The sequence below is a fragment of the Lissotriton helveticus genome, chromosome 8 (genome assembly GCF_964261635.1).
Source record: "Lissotriton helveticus chromosome 8, aLisHel1.1, whole genome shotgun sequence".
Classification (NCBI taxonomy): Eukaryota; Metazoa; Chordata; class Amphibia; order Caudata; family Salamandridae; genus Lissotriton; species Lissotriton helveticus.
Window position 1 is genome coordinate 1,018,961,117 of NC_136069.1, and position 21,965 is coordinate 1,018,983,081.

Consider the following 21,965-nt stretch of genomic DNA (forward strand, 5'->3'; position numbering starts at 1 on the left):
GAACTCTTAGTGAATGGCCTGTTCTTGAAAGTGAGCTCAAAGTCGTGTTCATTGAACAATAGTTGTGGACTCTATATGAGCCGTTAATTTAAATACATGGGGCAGCCCTCCTGTCTGGATATTTGATACTTTTATTTCCCCTGCTGGTCTGCCCTACATCCTATTCAGGGGGCCCCTTCTTTTCATATCAGGTTCTGGTGATAACCTGGGCTACTATGGGAATTCACAAGGGCATATTATCAAGCCCATTATCGCCGCTTTAGAAGCAGTTTCCTGCCGCTGAAACAGCGATAATTTTATCGCCATTCTTGATACTATGCCCCTACAACTTTTGGTAACTCTACGGTTTTGCGTGTGCAGTGTGACTCGTACATTCCAGTTCTGTTATAGTGCCGCATTCAAGAAGTGCCTACTGCGTTACTGACGCCAGTTATGGTGACTTATTTCTAATGCATTCCTATGAAGGCTTTGTAGATCTGGGCCTCTGTGCTTACTGTTGTATAAACCTTGCGGGTAAACATTTCAGGCAGTTGGTGTCACAACTTATTCTGAACAATTCTTCTACACATCTACACGTCGAAGACAGCAGTGTCTAAGTTTAAGAGAGAAAGAGAAATTATGTCACAGAGAGTGAGAGAGAGAGAAAACAACATTAAAACTGTGTGGCAGAGTCTGGAGTTGAGATTTTTTCTTGAAAAGTGAGATGTAGATTTACTAGCTCCTTGCATCACTTTACCCATGTTGAAAGTGCCTCGAAAGTGGCGTAATAAGGTTGTGGATCTGTTTGTCAGACTGTTGTAACGTATCTGTTGTCACTGCTCGGAGGTATTATAGATTTTACAGAGAAGCTGCCGTACACTACGCACTCTGGGCCATAATATCAAGCCTGGGCGACAAAATTATCGCCACTTGATCGGCAGGAAAGTGTCGCTAAAGTGGTGATAATGGGATTGATAATATGGACTATGGAATTCCAATCGAAGCTCATGTTAGATGTCCTTCACATCTAACATGAGCTTCGATTGGAATTCAATAGAGCATATTATCAAACCTATTATGGCCACTTTAGCGGCAGTTTGCTGCCGATAAAGTGGCGATAATTTTGTCGCCAAGGCTTGATAATATGGTCCTCTCTCGTTTCACAAATAAAGCTAACACCACAGTTTTACGAGTGCAGTGTACCTGGTACATTTTACTTGCTATAGTGCCGCATTCAAGTGGTGTCTATATGGAAGTGCCTAATGCGTTACTAACGCCCGTTATGCCGAATTATTTCTAATGCATTCCTATGAAGAATTTGTAGATCTAGGCCTCTGTGCTTACCGTTGTATAAACCTTGCAGCCAAACACATAAGGAAGTAGCATTCACAACTTCACTTCAACAATTCTTCGACACGTCCAAGCAGACAGCAGTGTCTAAGTTTAAGAGAGAAAGAGAAATGATGTCACAGAGAGTGAGAGAGAAAGAGAGAGAAAACAACATTAAAACTGTGTCGCAGAGTCTGGAGTTGAGATTTTTTCTTGAAAAGTTAGAGGTATATTTACTAGCTCCTTGTATCACTTTACCCATGTTAAAAGTGACTGAAAAATGGCGAATAAGGTTGTGGATCTGTTTGTCAGACTGTTGTAAGCTATCTGTTGTCATTGCTTGGAGGTAATTATAGATTTTACAGAGAAGCTACTGTACACTACGCACTCTGGGCCATAATATCAAGCCTGGGCGACCAAATTATCGCCACTTTATCAGGGGGAAAGTGTCGCTGAAGTGGCGATAATGGGTTTGATAATATGCTCTATGGAAATCCAATCGAAGATCATGTTAGATGTCCTTCACATCTAACATGAGCTTCGATTGGAAGTCAATAGAGCATATTATCAAACCTATTATGGCCACTTTAGCGGCAGTTTGCTGCCGATAAAGTGGCGATAATTTTGTTGCCAAGGTTTGATAATATGGCCCTCTCTCGTTTCACAAATAAAGCTAACACTACAGTTTTACGAGTGCAGTGTACCTGGTGGATCACTGAAATAATATCGACAGCCAAAATATCGAGTTTGTATGTACAAACAGGTAAGTACAAAAATATAGAGTACAAAATATCGTTTACAATAATATAGATGTAAAAAATATCGACTTTATTAAAAACAGTGTTAAATTAAATTAAAATTTAAAATTAATTACTAAAATATACTTACAAAGACTTAAATTAAATTATAATAATTAAATATTTAATTAAAGTTATAAAAAAATTAACAATCATATTTATTAAAACATATATATATATTAACATATTATAATTAAATGATATCCTATTTTATTTACGTACAATAGCAAAATGTAAAAAATACTATTCCCACTCCAGTGGGTGCAACAGTAGGGAAAGCGTTGGATAGCGTAGGGGTAAAAAATACTATTCCCACTCCAGTGGGTGCAACAGTAGGGAAAGCGTTGGATAGCGTAGGGGTAAAAAATACTATTCCCACTCCAGTGGGTGCAACAGTAGGGAAAGCGTTGGATAGCGTAGGGGTAAAAATTACTATTCCCATTCCAGTGGGTGCAACAGTAGGGAAAGCGTTGGATAGCGTAGGGTTAAAAATTACTATTCCGACTCCAGTGGGTGCAACAGTAGAGAAAGCGTTGGATAGCGTAGGGGTAAAAATTACTATTCCCACTCCAGTGGGTGCAACAGTAGGGAAAGCGTTGGATAGCATAGGGGTAAAAATTACTATTCCCACTCCAGTGGGTGCAACAGTAGGGAAAGCGTTGGATAGCGTAGGGGTTAAAATTACTATTCTCACTCCAAAGAGTGCAACAGTAGGGAAAGCATTGGATAGCGTAGAGGTAAAAATTACTATTCCCACTCCAGTGGGTGCAACAGTAGGGAAAGCGTTGGATAGCGTAGGGGTAAAAATTACTATTCCCACTCCAAAGAGTGCAACAGTAGGGAAAGCGTTGGATAGCGTAGGGGTTAAAATTACTATTCCCACTCCAAAGAGTGCAGCAGTAGGGAAAGCGTTGGATAGCGTAGGGGTTAAAATTACTATTACCACTCCAAAGAGTGCAGCAGTAGGGCAAGCATTGGATAGCGTAGGGGTAAAAATTACTATTCCCACTCCAGTGGGTGCAACAGTAGGGAAAGCGTTGGATAGCGTAGGGGTAAAAATAACTATTCCCACTCCAGTGGGTGCAACAGTAGGGAAAGCGTTGGATAGCGTAGGGGTAAAAATTACTATTCCCACTCCAGTGGGTGCAACAGTAGGGAAAAGCATTGGATAGCGTAGGGTAAAAAATTTATTAAAAGTAATTAAGAATTTAATATAATATAATAATTAATCAATTAAAATTAACAATTAAATTTAATTAGCAATTCTAATTTAATCAATTACCCATAAAATAAATAATTAACAATTAATTCTACAATACCAATAAATATGTTTACATATTTAATTAATTATAATTAAATTACTTCCCACCCAATTCCCCTATAAACCCACAACCCACTACAGAAAATAAATTAGAATAATTAACATAATTAACAATTAATCAATTAATTTAAATTAATTGCCAATTATATTTTAATGAATTACCAAATAAAAATGAATTAACAAATAATGAAAAATGTATAAAAATAAATAAATTTACATATTTAATTAATTATTATTAAATTACTTCCCACCCAATTCCACTATAAACCCACAACCCGCTACAGAAAATAAATTAGAAAAATTAACATAATTAACAATTAATCAATTAATTTAAATTAATTGCCAATTAAATTTTAATTAATTACCAAATAAAAAATTAATTAAAAATGTATAACAATAACTTAATTTACATATTTAATTAATTATTATTAATTTACTTCCCACCCTATTCCCCTATAAACCCACAACCCGCTACAGAATTAAATAACGCAAACATTTAAAAATACAAATTTCATTAATTATTATTATTTATAACATAAATACACAATTTTCATACATATAATAACAAAATACACACTATAAATAATTCAATATTATTAAAAATTAGATAATTTTAATAACCTATATTATATACTTTAATATTTTAACTGTCTATATTTTTAACAGTCGATATTACTTTACTTACCTTAGAAACAATATTTTTGCTGTCTATATTCTGTCCAGTCGATATTTTGTCCAGTCGATATTTAAAACTCGATATTATGTCCTGTCGATATTTTGAAGTCGATATTATGACTGTGCACCGCCCGTTATGGCGACTTATTTCTAATGCATTGCTATGAAGGCTTTGTTGATCTAGGCTGCTGTACTTACCTTGTATAAAGAGTGCGGACACCGGAGTTCACCATTCGACTTGAACTCTGCTTCTATACGTCAAAGTATATTCAATAAGTTGCAGAGAATTCCATTGCTGTTGCTCGATAGGCCGTGGTTGCTTCTGAACGATGTTTGGTGAAGGAAACAAAAGGACGTTTTGATTAGTCATCGTAAACTGAGTTGCGTAACTACTATCAAAAGTGAATTTTAATGTGGGTTCTTAATATTCCGTAGTTAGACTGTTGCAGCTCCAGCAAACAAAGGAAGATAAATAAGTTAATAGAGGCCTGGGACGGCCTCGTGACGCAGAAAAAAAAATACTATCATGGACGCACAATTAATAATAATAGAGGCCTAAGCACGTGGCGTAGTACAGAAATACGACACAGAAATGTATGCACGCACAATTTTTAAGATTAGAGGTGTATAGGACCTCGTGACTTATAAAGAAATATTTCAATTATGTAAGTACAATTTTAAACCATTAAGGGGTAGGAAAGCCATATGAAGGATAAAAAAATAGCATTATGCATATACAATTTACAGTGGAGGCTGATGTTGTGACGTCTTCTCTTACCTTTGCTTCTGTTGTCTTTTGTCGTGTCTTGAAAGGCTGAGGTTTTTCTGAATCTGGGGTGTTTTCGACAGTCTGTCTGTCTCCGCAGCAGAGGCAGGCAAAAGAGAGCGTGCTCACGTGCTCACGTCAGTCTTGCTGGACTGTCAGCCTTGCTGGACTGTTATTGTAGTTTGCATGGCACTGTCTCCCAGTGTAACAAGGCTTCATTATTATTATTATTATTATATGGGAACCGCGGGGGCTGACCAAACCAAGCCCAGGGCCGTCATTGGTAGCGTTTTCGCGGTCTGTAAGAATGATGGTCCTGGGGGACATGCCATTGGGTAATGTATTGGTTGCCAGGCTAAATGATAGCAAGCATCCTAGGTGGTGGCATGTGGGTAGTGTGGGCAGGCGTGCACCGTGCATGTGCAAGTATGAGTGTGTGCACTAACAATTAACAACAGAGAGAGATGGGGCGGTGTTATAATGTGCGCAGAGGCAGGCCCAGAATCGGATCTGCAATGAGTCAGCACTTCTAATCATTCTCCTTAGCGCGCCCTGAGCTCTGATTTGTCACTGAGAGGGTGATCGCACCATAGTTTGTACTGCTTATCATACAAATATGCTTTGACGTTACGCGTCGCCTTAAAGCTTCAGTGTGACGTCATGTACGGCATTCTGTACGCGAAAGGGGGCAATGTTTCCACTTGGTTTAAAACATGTATGTATTTAATGTACATACTAAGGGCAGACATTTGGGATAACTATGAATTTTTTTTATACTTGTAAAAATCATATATTACTTTTAAAAGAATTACACAAATCGCAGTAGAACATCATGCGTACTCGTATTGAAAGAGCTGCGCAAGCGCATCATAAGCGTACGCAAAGCCATGTGACTTTAAAAGTAGAGATTTAATTGGTTCATAACTTTTCCTATTGTGACTGTTGAAAGTACCGTCCCATTATAAATATTCGACTTGGACTTTCTAAGAAGAAGCATTTGTTCTGAGAATCTTCTCAAATAGAAGGAAGATCACAATAATAAGAGCAATGGAGTCATCTTCCAGCAGTTCTTCAGAGGGAGATTTCATTCATGAAGAACGTCCGAAGAAGAGGAAAGAAGCTCTAATGTGGAAGTTTTTTCACTTTTCCAGAAGGTCAAAAAAAGGTTAATGCTCCAAAAGTAACCTGTAAAATTTGCCAAACAACTCTTTCAAGGGGTGATCCATGTAAAAAATACTCCTTTGGCACAGCAAATATGGTGCGACACGTGAAGAACTTGCACCCCAAGAACTTTGCTCGAGCTGCAAGACGGAGGTTGCACAAGAACCCACCTGCTGCTACACCAAGCATATCAACTGCGGCAGCAGCATTTTCAGCAAGCAGTCCACACCCACATATTGATTCTGACTTTGCTAAAGTTAAAATTCTATGCATTTATTGCGATAAACTTTTGTGTTATGGGGAACAGTCTATAGACTTGATGAAACGCAGGATGCAGGATCATTGCTGTCCTCGACATTAGTTGTTCTTTTTTAGATTATTTTGTTCCTCTTGGAATTTGTTGAGAAAACACAAAACAAATACAAAACAAAAAAAACAGTTCTTTTTAGAACTACCTTCACTGGTCAAAGAAAGAACTATATTTCTATGGTAGTGTGTAAAAGTTTGTCAGAATGAATGTTAGTTCATAAATGAATGAATGAATATGTTACTAGTGTATGGAGAATGTGAAAGTGCAGAACTATAAGGAACTGCTACAGCATAAATCTATAAGGTGTTTATCTATAGTATACTGTAGTATGTCCGAAGCACTTGAATGTATCATATGTACATAAATATGTTACAAGTGTATGCTTCAATTTGCGCTGCTGGTGAAAGTGCCTGGGTGAATTTGTATGTGTTAGGGGCGGATTTACAATCCCCTTGTGCCTCTTTTACACAGCCGTTGCATCACTTTTGTGACACAGCGGTGGTGCAAAAGATATGCCATGGTGTGTGCTATTAACAATGTGATGCATCTGGAGGATGTATTACATTGTAAAGCGCTGCGCCAGAAGAGGCTTTCTTGTGCAGAAGGGGGTGCAGCAAGGCCTTGTAAAAGTGACTGAATGAAATGTATAACATTTTATTCAGTGACTTTTGAGCTTATGCTGCACATGCTTGAAGTAGGTGTAAGGATTGATACAGCATTGTGAGCATAGGGCCCCAAGAGAATTGCTGGAGCTGTGTTATACTTGCAACCGACGTCAAGCAATAATTCATCCAAAAATTACTTTGCAATTTAGTTTTGTTAATATTTTATAATAAGAATATGAAATATAATCTAAAAAATTAAAATAAATATAAATATTTATATTACAAATATAAGAAATTAGTATAAAAAGAAAGATATAATGATTAATACATTTATAAATTATCATTTACAAAATCTTTGAAATTCACTAAAAAAACATAGGTTTCACACACGTTATAGTTAGGAATTAGCATTTAAAATACCTTGCAAATTCTTTGAAAAAACCATAGGTTTCACAGACGTTATAGTTAGGAATTAGCATTTAAAAAACTATGCAAATTCATTGAAAAAACCATAGGCTTCACACGTTATAGTTAGCTGAACATTTCTCTCATACAAAACCTTTGAAATTCCTCCGTTATAGTTAGCTCAGCTAACTATAACTTGTGCACCGGCAATACACTGCTGATGATGTTATTGTGTTTCTATCTAGGAACCTAATTCGATATTTCTATTTTATGCCCTTGTAAGGTTATAATAAATAATATCCTTATAAAGGCATAAGAATCATATCCATATTTAGTCGTAGCCCATGCCGTCCACATTAAGCAAGGCTACTTCCCCGGACTCCTAGAAAGTACAACGAGTTCTCTAAACAAACCAAACCTCCAGCAACCTGGGAAATCCCCATTGCTTTTGTTTTGATTCGTCCTAGAACTCCTGTGAGCACTGTAAGAACGGCCAGTTCTTAGTGACATCTTTATTGACATCTTATGTCCAACCTTACTTCAAACCCGGCACCTTTCAGGTATAAATATACCTACGTTGCCTTAAGCAAACACACAGTGGTTTTTTGGAGCAGAGCGGCTATCTACTTGCCCGAGAGCCCAGCTGATGCGAGAGCCCACGGACGACGCCCCTCCCTTTTGACGCACTGAGAGAGACGCTGTCTTTTCTCCTGCCGAGAAATCCAGCTCCGGTGTTTCCAGATACCCTCGCGGGTTACTGGGATATCGAGTCCTGAGAGAGAGATACCAGACCTCCTGCTTTCTATTTCCCAGGTACGGAGCTGACTAAACCATTAAAGAGAATTCTTGATTCAGATTCTTGGCAAAACCAACTTAACTTAAACTGCTACTTACTTACTCCTTCCAACGTATTAGGCTTAGGTCAGGTACACCGGGGTAGGCGTATTTAGAAGCACCAGTTGAGTACGTTAGTCAATGTATATATGTATGTATATATTTTATCTATTTTAAAGTATCATATGGCTAAGAAACCATATCAATGCTTTTACAGTATTATTTCATAATACTCCTTTTACTGTACGCACTTTACTTTACTATGAGTATTGCAATTGTGGCAATTCATTTCTCTTGCATGAGAAAGAAGACTGCTCAATAAATAACACCTTTTATTGAAAACGCCCATCTCTCTTTTCTCTGCACTCTGGTGAAACTAAGTATGCACGATTGACTGAGTAAAATAGCTGTCTATTGTTTTCACACGACTCTAGAGATACACTCTTATTCTGAGGGAGCAAAGTTGTCATGTTTTATGGTTGTCAGAAGCTAATCCCTTCTTGTCTATCCAGGGAAGTTAAACTCCTCCTTGTTTATTCGAGAAAGTTTCTAGTGACCTCTGAGCTAGCTGGCAAACCTTAAGTCTAATATAGTCAGTAGAGACCTAGATGACCTCAGTCCTACGTCTACACTGCTGTTTATATTATTCCAATGCGCAGAGCCTATTGGGAATATAGGAACTACACTACATGGCGCCCAACATTTGGTAAGGCGATAAATCTAACGCAAGACGCTAGAGTAACTCAGTCGTGCTTTTTCACACAGACCCCTTTTTCCCGTAAATACTCCAAAAGACGTCTGGAGTGGTTAAAAGGTTAAAATCCGACGGAACTTAGTAGGAAGAGATTCCTATGTATAGTTTTTGGTTTAGTCAACGTTGAAGGATACAGTGTTCCAAAATATTGTGCACCTAATCTTTGTTTCCTTGAAACTTGATCTGCAACAAAAACCTTTCTGTCAGTAAAATGGGGGAAAGTGAAGACGAAAGGGAGGCAGCTAGAATAGCAGCTCAACTCCTAGCGGATGAGACAAGTCTCCAAGACAATGACCCGAATGTCATACACATTCCGGTCAACATAAGAAAAACTATAACTCTTAAACTTATAGAAAATGGACTGACATCACGAGGTGGTACAGTCATATTCGTGGTAGAGGCCCATGAATATCGGCAGACAGAGGTATTCTATTCTTGGATAAACTTTCCAGCAGCAAACGCTGTAACACACGAATTCCACTATTACAAAATAGAGGAACCTCCAGATGAATACACTCCTTTCGAGGAGGTTGAAATCCCATCAAATTACCAAGAGCACCTGCTCTGGTTTAAAGGCGCCCTAAAACATCAAAATCACATAACCAGGCTTGGTCCACTAGGTAGACCAGGAGCAACGTGGTCGGTTCTAGCCAGCTACACACCACACCCCGACATTGATAAAATGTCAGGCAAAGAACTCTTAGTTAAAATAGAATAAATAACAAAGGCATATAGAGAGTTAGTTCAATTGGCAACGGAGGATATAACTTACCTCCAGAAATTGAAAGAAACAGATATAGCAGAACAACCATTTGAACTTGCCAGAATCATAGAAAAATCCTATGAAGAACTAGAAAGAGATAGTTTGGGTGGGAAACCAGTGAAACCCCAAATAACTGAAAATCCTGAAAGATATTTATTAAAAATAATCTAAACACTCCAAAAAAGAGCTGGGATGGAAATAAACAATCCACTCCCAAAGAAAAAAGATTCCAGTCCAGAGGAAGGTCTCCTCGGCGGAGAGAAAGATCTCCGGACCAAGGACACAAGTCTCCCCTGAGGGAGCACTCTGAGAAAAGATACAACCTTAGAAATAGGGATAATTTGAAGAAACCTGATAGATATCAAGATATTGATACACGTCCCTCTCGATCTTTTCAGACTTCCTCGCAGAAATCGGAAAGAAGAGGACGGTCAGAACACAGGGAAGAGCACGTCAAGTCCAAAGACAAGGAACCTGCTCATCAAAGTAAAAAATTACAATTTCCAAGAAAGAAGGTAGCCAGTATTAAAATAATTAAACATGCAGAGGATACTGAGGACACAACTGAAAAACGGAGAGTGGGCCCAGACAATGCTAGACAGCGCAGCAGAAGTGACCATAGCTCGCAAGATCCTGATGAATCTTCTGGAGACAGTGGACACGAATGAATACATTCAAGTGAAAACTTCAGATACCAGAGTTAGCAAACCTCATAAAATATACGAAATAACATTACGTATAGAGGGAGATAAGACTAGGAAAGTAAGGGGTCTATTTTGGGATAATCTTTCGAAAGGCTATGATATCCTTCTAGCTGAGAAAGACTGGCCACCAGAGTTTGTCAGGGAGTGCCCTCATGGTGAAGAAATGATTATGCCTGCCTTCTCAAATCATATTCCAATTCATAGAAAATATACACTTGCAAGAAAATGGGCGGTAGCCCAAGCTCCTGCATTATATAAAAATCATGTAGGATGGGATGAGGACTCTCCTCCTCACAAAATCCAGTTAAAATGTCAACCCACTGCACAAAGGCAGTACACAAATAAGCAAGAAGCTAAAAAACAAGTCAGGGAGTTCGTAGATCAACTTGAATACCAAGGGGTGATTGAAACATGCACCTCACAAATGAACAATCCTTTGTTTCCTATCTCCAAGCCAGACGATTCATATCGTCTAGTTTTGGACTACAGACACTTAAACTCCTGTTGCAAAACATTTGCAGTGCAAAATTCACACAGTGCAGCACTAATAAATAACATTGTGCGCAAAAAATACAAAACGACACTAGACATCTCTAATGGATTCTTTTGTCAAAACATTGCACCTGAAAGCAGGTATTTGACAGCTTTCTCAATAATGGGGTCACATAAAAAATTCTGTCGACTCCCACAGGGATTCAAGAATAGCCCAGGATTATTCTCAGCAAGGGTAACAGAGTTACTACAAATATATGATGATGAGGCATTATCTTATGTCGATGACATCTATCTCACAGATGATGACCTGGAGACACACTTGAAAAGAGTGAACACCATAATACTTGGGTTTGCAGCTGAGGGTTACAAATTCAACTTTAAAAAGTCACGAATTGCCCATCTAACAGTCCTAATTTTAGGATATGAATTATCAAGTGAAGGCAAGAGCCTAGCAGACAACTTCTTAGAGAAGTGCGCTGTACTCCAAGCACCAAAAACGCTGAAGAACCTACAATCAATACTAGGTTTCCTGAATTTCGGAAGACCATACATTCTAAATTATGCAGAGAGGGTTAAACCTCTCTATGAATTAATAAAACCTGATTTCAAACCAATCAATTGGACTCAAAAACACTCAGAAATTTTGAGATCATTGCAAACAGACATGTTAGCTAAAACAAAATTGCAAACACACGAAAACATACGCAACCTTGTAATCCGAGTCATCCCAGGAAGATGCGGATTCACGTACCTGACCTCTAATGAGGGAGAAACGGTACCAATAGCTTACAAATCACATTTGTACACACAAGCTGAAAAGACATTCAGGGGAAGAATCCACGGCGTGGGCCTTTTCGCCACCACTGACCTGCCGACAGCTGCCTGCAACCTCTGAGCACTGCTAACCCCCGCCGCCGCAACTCCATCGCGGCCGCTGAGTGGGGTTAGGTGCTGTTGGGACTACATCTCCCAGCACCCCGAGCGCCAGGGGCGACGCCGGCCAGGACCCACTTCCTGCCTCACGGGGCTAAAAGCTGAGTACTTCCTCCGGTGGAGCGGGGGAGGAATCCACGGCGTGGGCCTTTTCGCCACCACTGACCTGCCGACAGCTGCCTGCAACCTCTGAGCGCTGCTAACCCCCGCCGCCGCAACTCCATCGCGGCCACTGAGTGGGGTTAGGTGCTGTTGGGACTACATCTCCCAGCACCCCGAGCGCCAGGGGCGACGCCGGCCAGGACCCACTTCCTGCCTCACAGGGCTAAAAGCTGAGTACTTCCTCCGGTGGAGCGGGGGAGGAATCCATGGCGTGGGCCTTTTCGCCACCACTGACCTGCCGACAGCTGCCTGCAACCTCTGAGCGCTGCTAACCCCCACCGCCGAACTCTATCCCGGCCGCTGAGTGGGGTTAGGTGCTGTTGGGGCTACATCTCCCAGCACCCCGAGCGCCAGGGGCGACGCCGGCCAGGACCCACTTCCTGCCTCACGGGGCTAAAAGCTAAGTACTTCCTCCGGTGGAGCGGGGGAGGAATCCACGGCATGGGCCTTTTCACCACCACTGACCTGCCGACAGCAGCCTGCAACCTCTGAGCGCTGCTAACCCCCGCCGCCGCAACTCCATTGCGGCCGCTGAGTGGGGTTAGGTGCTGTTGGGACTACATCTCCCAGCACCCCTAGCACCAGGGGCGACGCCGGCCAGGACCCACTTCCTGCCTCACGGGGCTAAAAGCTGAGTACTTCCTCCGGTGGAGCGGGGGAGGAATCCACGGCGTGGGCCTTTTTGCCACCACTGACCTGCCGACAGCTGCCTGCAACCTCTGAGCGCTGCTAACCCCCGCCGCCGCAACTCCATCGCGGCCGCTGAGTGGGGTTAGGTGCTGTTGGGACTACATCTCCCAGCACCCCGAGCGCCAGGGGCGACGCCGGCCAGGACCCACTTCCTGCCTCACGGGGCTAAAAGCTTAGTACTTCCTCCGGTGGAGCGGGGGAGGAATCCACGGCGTGGGCCTTTTCGCCACCACTGACCTGGCGACAGCTGCCTGCAACCTCTGAGCGCTGGTAACCCCCGCCGCCGCAACTCCATCGCGGCCGCTGAGTGGGGTTAGGTGCTGTTGGGACTACATCTCCCAGCACCCCGAGCGCCAGGGGCGACGCCGGCCAGGACCCACTTCCTGCCTCACGGGGCTAAAAGCTGAGTACTTCCTCCGGTGGAGTGGGGGAGGAATCCACGGCGTGGGCCTTTTCGCCACCACTGACCTGCCGACAGCTGCCTGCAACCTCTGAGCGCTGCTAACCCCCGCCGCCGCAACTCCATCGCAGCCGCTGAGTGGGGTTAGGTGCTGTTGGGACTACATCTCCCAGCACCCCGAGCGCCAGGGGCGACGCCGGCCAGGACCCACTTCCTGCCTCACGGGGCTAAAAGCTGAGTAATTCCTCCGGTGGAGCGGGGGAGGAATCCACGGCGTGGGCCTTTTCGCCACCACTGACCTGCCGACAGCTGCCTGCAACCTCTGAGCGCTGCTAACCCCCGCCGCCGCAACTCCATCGCGGCCGCTGAGTGGGGTTAGGTGCTGTTGGGACTACATCTCCCAGCACCCCGAGCGCCAGGGGTGACGCCGGCCAGGACCCACTTCCTGCCTCACGGGGCTAAAAGCTGAGTACTTCCTCCGGTGGAGCGGGGGAGGAATCCACGGCGTAGGCCTTTTCGCAACCACTGACCTGCCGACAGCTGCCTGCTACCTCTGAGCGCTGCTAACCCCCGCCGCCGCAACTCCATCACGGCCGCTGAGTGGGGTTAGGTGCTGTTGGGACTACATCTCCCAGCACCCCGAGCGCCAGGGGTGACGCCGGCCAGGACCCACTTCCTGCCTCACGGGGCTAAAAGCTGAGTACTTCCTCCCGCAACGCGGGACGTGCGCGGTTGTCGCCGGGCGGAGCCCGGGCAGAGGGCAGGCCGTCTGTGGCCGTCCGGGGACGACAGGGGATGGGACGGGCTTCCCCCTTAAGACGTCGATATGGGTGAGCGCAAGAACTTGTGTAATGGGTCCCTGCAGTCTCAGAAGGCAAAGATCCCACGTAAGGCTGACACAATCATTTCATATCTGACATCAGCCGTAGGGGTCATCACTAAAGAGATTGCCCATGCGGAAAAAGAACTGGGAATTACAACAACCGCTCTACAGCTGTCTGACCCTGTATTAATAGAGGATACACAAGACAATGGTTTAACACCACCTGATATACAGCATGACAAACTCTCTGTAACTTTGCCTGAAGGAGACCCAGGAGAAACTTCTAATACAGGGGTGACTGGAAGTGGGCTGGGTATTCCATCGGTACAGGTAGCAACACACGCTCCACCTACCAAACAGGTTAATGGGGCCAAACAACCAAAAAAGTGTACTAAAAAGACTAAACACTTAGCCAATATAACTGAGTCGATGGAAGAGGACTTGGTAGCCAGACTCAGCAATAGAATTGAAGGGCTCATAAATCTTCACCTGGAACCAATACTCACTAATATAGCCAAGGATATTGTTGATGTCCTTAATACATGTGTACAATACACAAATGAAGGTGTGGGGTCCTACTACTGACCAACCTGGACCTCAATAGTTGAGAAACAGAACCAAGTGGCTGATCTGGATAGTTAGAAACAGAGTGTGTAACCACACAGCCAGTGAGTGCCGTGCAGCCAAGGGTTTAAATATTCCCCAACAACTTGAGTATTTTTTTGAAAAAACTTTTGTATTATTCCATAAGAAAAATGGCATCAAATAGACACTCCATCACAACAGTTAGTACAAAAACATGGAAAAATATATACAAATATATACAACAAATATATATATATCACATTAAAGGCAACATATACTTGCAAAAATGATGAACAAACATATAATCCAATTATTATGATGACACCAACTGTGGTCTGCAATATGAATTCAAAAGCACATGGTTGCAAATTGAACACTTTTTTTACAAATCATTAAAGAAATAAACCAGTCCTTTGGTAACAACACCTGTGAACAGGGCGGACACTGAGATGGAATGGCCTGCCTGTCACACAACACCTGTGAATAGTGATTTATAAGAAATTGCAGGTAGGGCCCACGAGAGTGGTATGAATTTGTCCCTAGCTGCACCCTCCGTTCTTGACACAGGCTGGGGGTCAACACGTTTCGAACCTTGTTTATTCTAGGTTCTCCTCAGGACGAGGACTGGGTGAAGAAATACCTTCTCAGCCAACACGTTGGCTGCGTGGAGAGAAGGGGAAACACCGGAATTATTCTGGGTGTGGTGTCAAAGGTGCCAAAATCGGGGGCGCCCAAGGCGAGCTGTATTAATCAGCGCGGACTCACATCCTCTCTTTTCTATGTAATGTTCGGATGGAGGGAGCTGCACACGTTGTGCGCTGTTCAAAGGAAACGGGCCACAGTCTGTTTTCAAGCGTGCGAGCGGGAATCAATCTCTCGCTGATTAGTGCACTAATCTGACCTGACCGGCAGACGAACACCCGCGGACTCCAACCGAGCAATGTTTGAACTGACAGCGAGAGATTGATTCCCGCTCGCACGCTTGAAAACAGACTGTGGCCCGTTTCCTTTGAACAGCGCACAACGTGTGCAGCTCTCTCCATCCGAACATTAAATAGAAAAGAGAGGATGTGAGTCCGCGCTGATTAATACAGCTCGCCTTGGGCGCCCCCGATTTTGGCACCTTTGACACCACACCCAGAATAATTCCGGTGTTTCCCCTTCTCTCCACGCAGCCAACGTGTTGGCTGAGAAGGTATTTCTTCACCCAGTCCTCGTCCTGAGGAGAACCTAGAATAAACAAGGTTCGAAACGCGTTGACCCCCAGCCTGTGTCAAGAACGGAGGGTGCAGCTAGGGACAAATTCATACCACTCTCGTGGGCCCTACCTGCAATTTCTTATAAATCACTATTCACAGGTGTTGTGTGACAGGCAGGCCATTCCATCTCAGTGTCCGCCCTGTTCACAGGTGTTGTTACCAAAGGACTGGTTTATTTCTTTAATGATTTGTAAAAAAAGTGTTCAATTTGCAACCATGTGCTTTTGAATTCATATTGCAGACCACAGTTGGTGTCATCATAATAATTGGATTATATGTTTGTTCATCATTTTTGCAAGTATATGTTGCCTTTAATGTGATATATATATATTTGTTGTATATATTTGTATATATTTGTCCATGTTTTTGTACTAACTGTTGTGATGGAGTGTCTATTTGATGCCATTTTTCTTATGGAATAATACAAAAGTTTTTTCAAAAAAATACTCAAATTGTTGGGGAATATTTAAACCCTTGGCTGCACGGCACTCACTGGCTGTGTGGTTACACACTCTGTTTCTAACTATCCTGATCAGCCACTTGGTTCTGTTTCTTAATACATGTGTGTCAGGGCTGTTAAAGACATGTAACCATATTGAATCTTTTATGCAGGAGCAGCGGGACCTTTTTAAAAGTAAACTAGCAGTGACACTTCAGCCCGAGGGGGGTTCTACTGTAGCCATCGCCAGTGATGCCCCAAGGGAAAATCGCTGTTTATCATCAGGCACAAGGGAGGAAAAAGGGACAGCACTTGATAAGTCTACAAGGGTATGCCCATCAGATAAAAATGCCATTAAAGACGGATCTATACCCAGCGTAGCTAGTAAGATAGATGCTTTAGCACCCAATACAGCTATAGGGACAACACCGTGTAGTATCAAGCTACACCTCCCGTCCCAAGCCGTTCCCCTGGTAGCTGTGTTAGTGGGTGTCCCGCCTTTGCAAATTAAGGTGAGTGAGAGCCCAAGGGATCTCTTAGAAAGAACTAAAAAATGGTGCCAACTGTATTGCAGCGGGGATGAGGACATCGCACTAGACATAATCACTGCGAGAAGAGTGGGCTGGGTTGGACCCAGGGAGAAAACCGTAAAAGGGGATTGAGTAGTGATTAATTTCAAAACACGTTTTGTGGCGGATCTGCTTTTTTGGGATGAGTCTGACTTATTACACCCGGGCATCAGACCTCTCCCCCTTGGCTATTTCTACCCACCCCCTCACTACAGATTAAGGAGGCCCCAACTAGTTGTGGCCCGCCCTGTGAGTGGGGTAAAAGCACCTAAAACACACACCCCAATGGATACTCAGCCTGATCCAAGAGAGAGGACACTGCTGGGGGAGGGCACCTCCAGTATGGGGACATCTAACCCCCTGGGTTGCACCCTGACCAATCGTTTTGCACCACTCTCGAACCTCTCTGAGAACGATTGACTAAACAAGCAGTGCCCACCGATAACTGATCCCGTGACACTGCATCCCGTATGCAAAATGATAAGCTGGAATATAGCTGGTTTAAGGGCCAAAATGGGGATCAGATATGGAGGGAATATATCTCTGAATTTGACATCATATCCCTACAAGAAACCTGGGACCTCCATAATTCCTTCTCATTGGATGGTTTCTGTTATTTTTATATTCCCGCTAGGCAAAGTATTGCAGGTAGAGCTAAGGATGGACTATTGTCATTGTTCTCTTTGGAGCTCAAGGGCTCTCTTAAGCAGCTAGACACAGGTAGTCAGAACTGCCTAGCGGTAGAACTCTCTGTGTCTGACACAAACAAGTTATTATTTTTAAACTTTTATAACGCTGTGGAATCAGAAAACAACCTTGATCTATTAGACCACTTTGTCTATAGCTATAGCAGGAAGTCATATTCTTTTGAGATTCTGTTTATGGGGGATCTAAACATCCACCCTTGTGTGAACCAATGTGGGAGCAAGGATTACGAGGGGCCACAGTTCTCTGCGCCATCCCACTTTGAACACACAAAAGAGGGGGAGAACCTGGAATTATTCCTAGCTAACTGGAACCTCTATGAATCATGTTGTGGGATGGGAGAATCCAGGAACCCCACGTTTAAGGGAAAGGACAGGGTAACAATCATTGATTATGTTTTTGTTACATCTTATTTGTTATGTTCTGTCTTAAAATATTGTGTGGAGGTCTCGACCTTTAGTGACCACAACCCTGTGTTAATGGATTTGGTAACGGGGGGATCTTTGTCTTTTAGAAATCCACAACTTAGGGTACAAAGTGATATTGCCTTAAAAGATCAAGGCAGAAGATTGAAGTGGACGAAAGTGGTACCTGACACTTTCATAGCGGACTTGTTGGTATCGACAAGGGCAGAGATAACTATATGTTTAGATAATGAGGCAATTGGTCCCAACATTGTAAATGCTTATAATGTTATCTGCTCATATGTAAATGATAATTTAACTATCAAAGGAAAGCCAAAAACTGGGTATGGAGAGAGGTGGTTTAACAAAAGATGCTCAAACGCGCACGCTGCACTTCTCAAAGCCCTTAAAGTTACCCCCATGGACAAGGGATTAGTAACCAAGCATAGATTGGCATACAAGCTAGCGATAACTGATAGGAAGCGGGAATTAAGGGACGAAGCTTGGCACAAACTATTGTCACCCGAAGTTTTGAGAGACAGCTGTAAATTCTGGGCTACAGTAAATCAACCTCTCTTTGCAAATACAGACAATGCGTCTCTGGATTGCAATATTGCAGATGAGGTCTGGATTGCACATTTTGAAGAGATCTATAGCTTGCCTTCCAAATGCCCAAACGCTGAGGCCCATCTACCTGAAAACACCTTGCCACTATTGAAATTTGAAACCTCAGAGGTTGCAAAAGCCATTGAGGAAATGTCCAAAAACAAGGCGCCAGGACCGGACGAGGTCCCCGCCGATTTGTTTAAAGTTGCCCCTGGTATGTGGTAAAAAATGTTAGCAAACCTTTTTAACTCCATTAGCCAAGACAGTATTCCTTCATCATGGTTAACCTCAACTATCATCCCGGTCTATAAAAAAGGATCCTTCCTGCTATAGACCAATCTCCTTGATTGACTCTACTGTATAGGTCTTAGGTCGGGTGGTCCTGCACAGACTGAGTGAATGGTTGAGGGAGAAAGGAGTCCTGTCTAATGTGCAATATGGTTTTAGGTCAAATAGAGGTACCATTGACCAATGTTTAAACTTGTATCTTTTAGTTAGCAAGTATACGGTGGCCAAGGAAGGCAACCTATATATGGGTTTCATGGACTTATCCTCGGCGTTTGACCTAGTTAATAGGTCAAAGCTTTGGATAAGGCTCCTTGAGTTAGGTCTTGATCCTCCTTTAGTACATTTCTTGGCAAACCTACACACGAATCTCTCCGCAAAAATTAGAGTGAATACTGAGGGGCGTTGCACTAGGCCATTTAGATCTGAAAGAGGGGTAAGACAGGGGTGCATTTTGGCACCCCTGTTGTTTACCCTCTACATAAACGCCCTTGAGACAGAGCTGGGGGAGGTTTCCCTGGATATTCCGCGTATAGGGGAACAGGTTATGCCAGTTCTCCTATACGCGGATGACGCGGTACTCATGGCTCGTACCGGGGTGGGCCTCCAAAAACTGTTGAATGCCTTTGGTACCTTCATGGGCATCCTTGACCTCAAGGTAAACGCAAAAAAGTCCCAGGTCTTAATCGCAGGGAGGGGTAAAAATAAGAGGAAATCAAAAAGCTTTTATTGTAATAATGAAGTAGTATGTAGGGTCTCCTCGTTTCCCTATCTTGGGGTAGTATTCGACAAAAAGGGCATATGGCGCCCTCAAAACACAAGCCGTAGTGTGGCTTTTAGTAGGAGTGTTTCGGGCCTCATGGGGTTTGCCAAAAAACTGGGAGGCAGACCAGTTGAAGCTATTATTAAGGTTTATAAAGCAAAGTGTTTGGCCGTGGCCTCATATGGATCCCAAATATGGGGCCATACCCCGACTAATAAAATCCAACTGGTGGAAAATAAATTCTTAAGAGGGCTCCTCTCAGTCCCCCAGTAAACCCCCACCTTTACCACACACACTAGAGTGGGGATCGGATACGTCTCAGACCAAATTAAAATAGCACCCCTATTATACTGGTTAAAAATCTGGCTTAACGAGGAAATTACCTTAAACCACACTATTATCAAAGATTGTTTACATCTGGAGATGGTTGCTAATATTGTCTGGTTGACCTATATCAAAAAGGGTTTCCAGAAGATAGGCCGTCCAGCCTTGTTTTACTCCCCCGACACAATAACCAAAAAAGACATCACCCTAACAAAAAACGCTCCAATGGATCTCTTAACACTAGAACGGGAGGAGATCGAGCTGAGAAAACCTCTTGTAAGAGCTAATTATGGGCTGGTTAGCTGCTCAGGCCCTGAACCATACTTATCTGTGGTAAATAACCGGTACCATCGATACCTCCTGACAAGATTTCGCCTAAATTTGATTCATTACACCCTGGGCTCTTACCGTACTTGATGTACTCCGGATAAAGCAGACCCTTGTTCCTGTGATTATTTTTCATCACAAAACACACTACATTTTGTAATGTTCTGTACATATTATGAACAGTGCAGAAGGAAATATTTGTTACCACTCTTGAAGAAGGCGGGCTTTGTCCAGGTTAGACCAGCTTTAGTATACTTAATGCAACTGGGTTGCCCTTACATTATGTTCTCTGTAGCTAGTTTTTTGACGGCAGCCATTCGTGTAAGGAAAAACAATACTAGCTTACCGCAGATTCCAAGTTGCTTTGAGTAATATACTTTGCAAAAATATGTAATATACTTGCTTACTAAGGTTTGTAGTCTTAAAGGATTTTAAAGGTACCAATCTTATGGTGTTATAACATTTTTTTAAATGTACTGTATTTTTTAATAACGACAATGAATTGTTTTAACTTTATTGGTTATTTCTGTAAATGTTTATTTTTTTTTGCTTTTTAAATGATTGTACCATGTTTTTTATGATATTAATTTTATCGAATAAAGAATTTTGACTGACTGACTGACTGACATTCCTCCTTACGAAAAATATTGTAAATGCGGTTCAAACTGCTGTAGCAAAAGAAAGAGCCAAGCCCAAGGCAAAAGGATGACTGTTTTAACAGCAGAATCAGCCTTTGAGGCATTAACAAGCCCACGCAATTTGACTGCAGTGGCATTAGATCCAAAATGGATACAATGGGAAAATTCTCTTGCTGCAGAAGACGTGAAATACTATTTTGACCCGAAAATGAAATAACTGAAAGATCTAACATATGAAGAAGACTATCCTCTGCCAATCGAAATTCTACCTCTCGAACAGTACACATGTGTAATCTACATGGACAGATTTGCACAACATTACGATGTAGAGAAAAAATCCTACAACGCTGCGTGCGCGATTGTTAAAGGTCGCTGGCGCTTTTGTAAATTCAGACCAATAGTCACCAAAACTGAATCACTCAGAAACTGCTCAACTCAGCGAGCTGAAATAAGATCTTTAAAGATGGCGCTTGAAAATGCCGATCGCGAATTCCCCACACTAATAGTGTGTGATTCGCATTCCTGCGTTAAATCTTACAATAATGACTTGCAGAACTGGGTTCAAAACGATTACAAAGATGACACAGGTGCCACAATAAAGTATAAAAGGCTTTGGGAACAGGTTTTTCTTTTGCAGAAAGAACTACGAAAGACTCACGTGGTACATTTGCTGAGTCATCAATGTGATGGCGTTCACGTTGCAGGGAATTCATTGGCTGACACAGCCACAGCGGAAGCAACTAATCCGGCTTCCATAGCCACAAAAAAGCGTTCAGAAAAATACATAGACGGGGAAACCATGCTGGCGGTAAAAACGTCTTCAAAATGCGACCGTGCAGCACTACCTGTGAACTATCCACTCAATTATACATACATAATTGATGCAAACTCCGTTCCTTTTGCTCGAATCCCTGGAGTGGGGGATTGAGTAATTCCAAACACGAACAGGAGTGTCTTTTTAATAGCAGACGCACACATGGGATTGGGTCTAAGGCACCAAGAGATTAAGGAATCTCTGAAAGAATTACAATCAGAATACTGGTGGCCGGGGATGAGCCTGCAACATTACAAATTTGCAATGAGCTGTCCAAACTGCAACAGAGATCGCAGTGGCGAACCGACCGGAATATTGCCTTGGCCCTTCTTGTAGTTAGC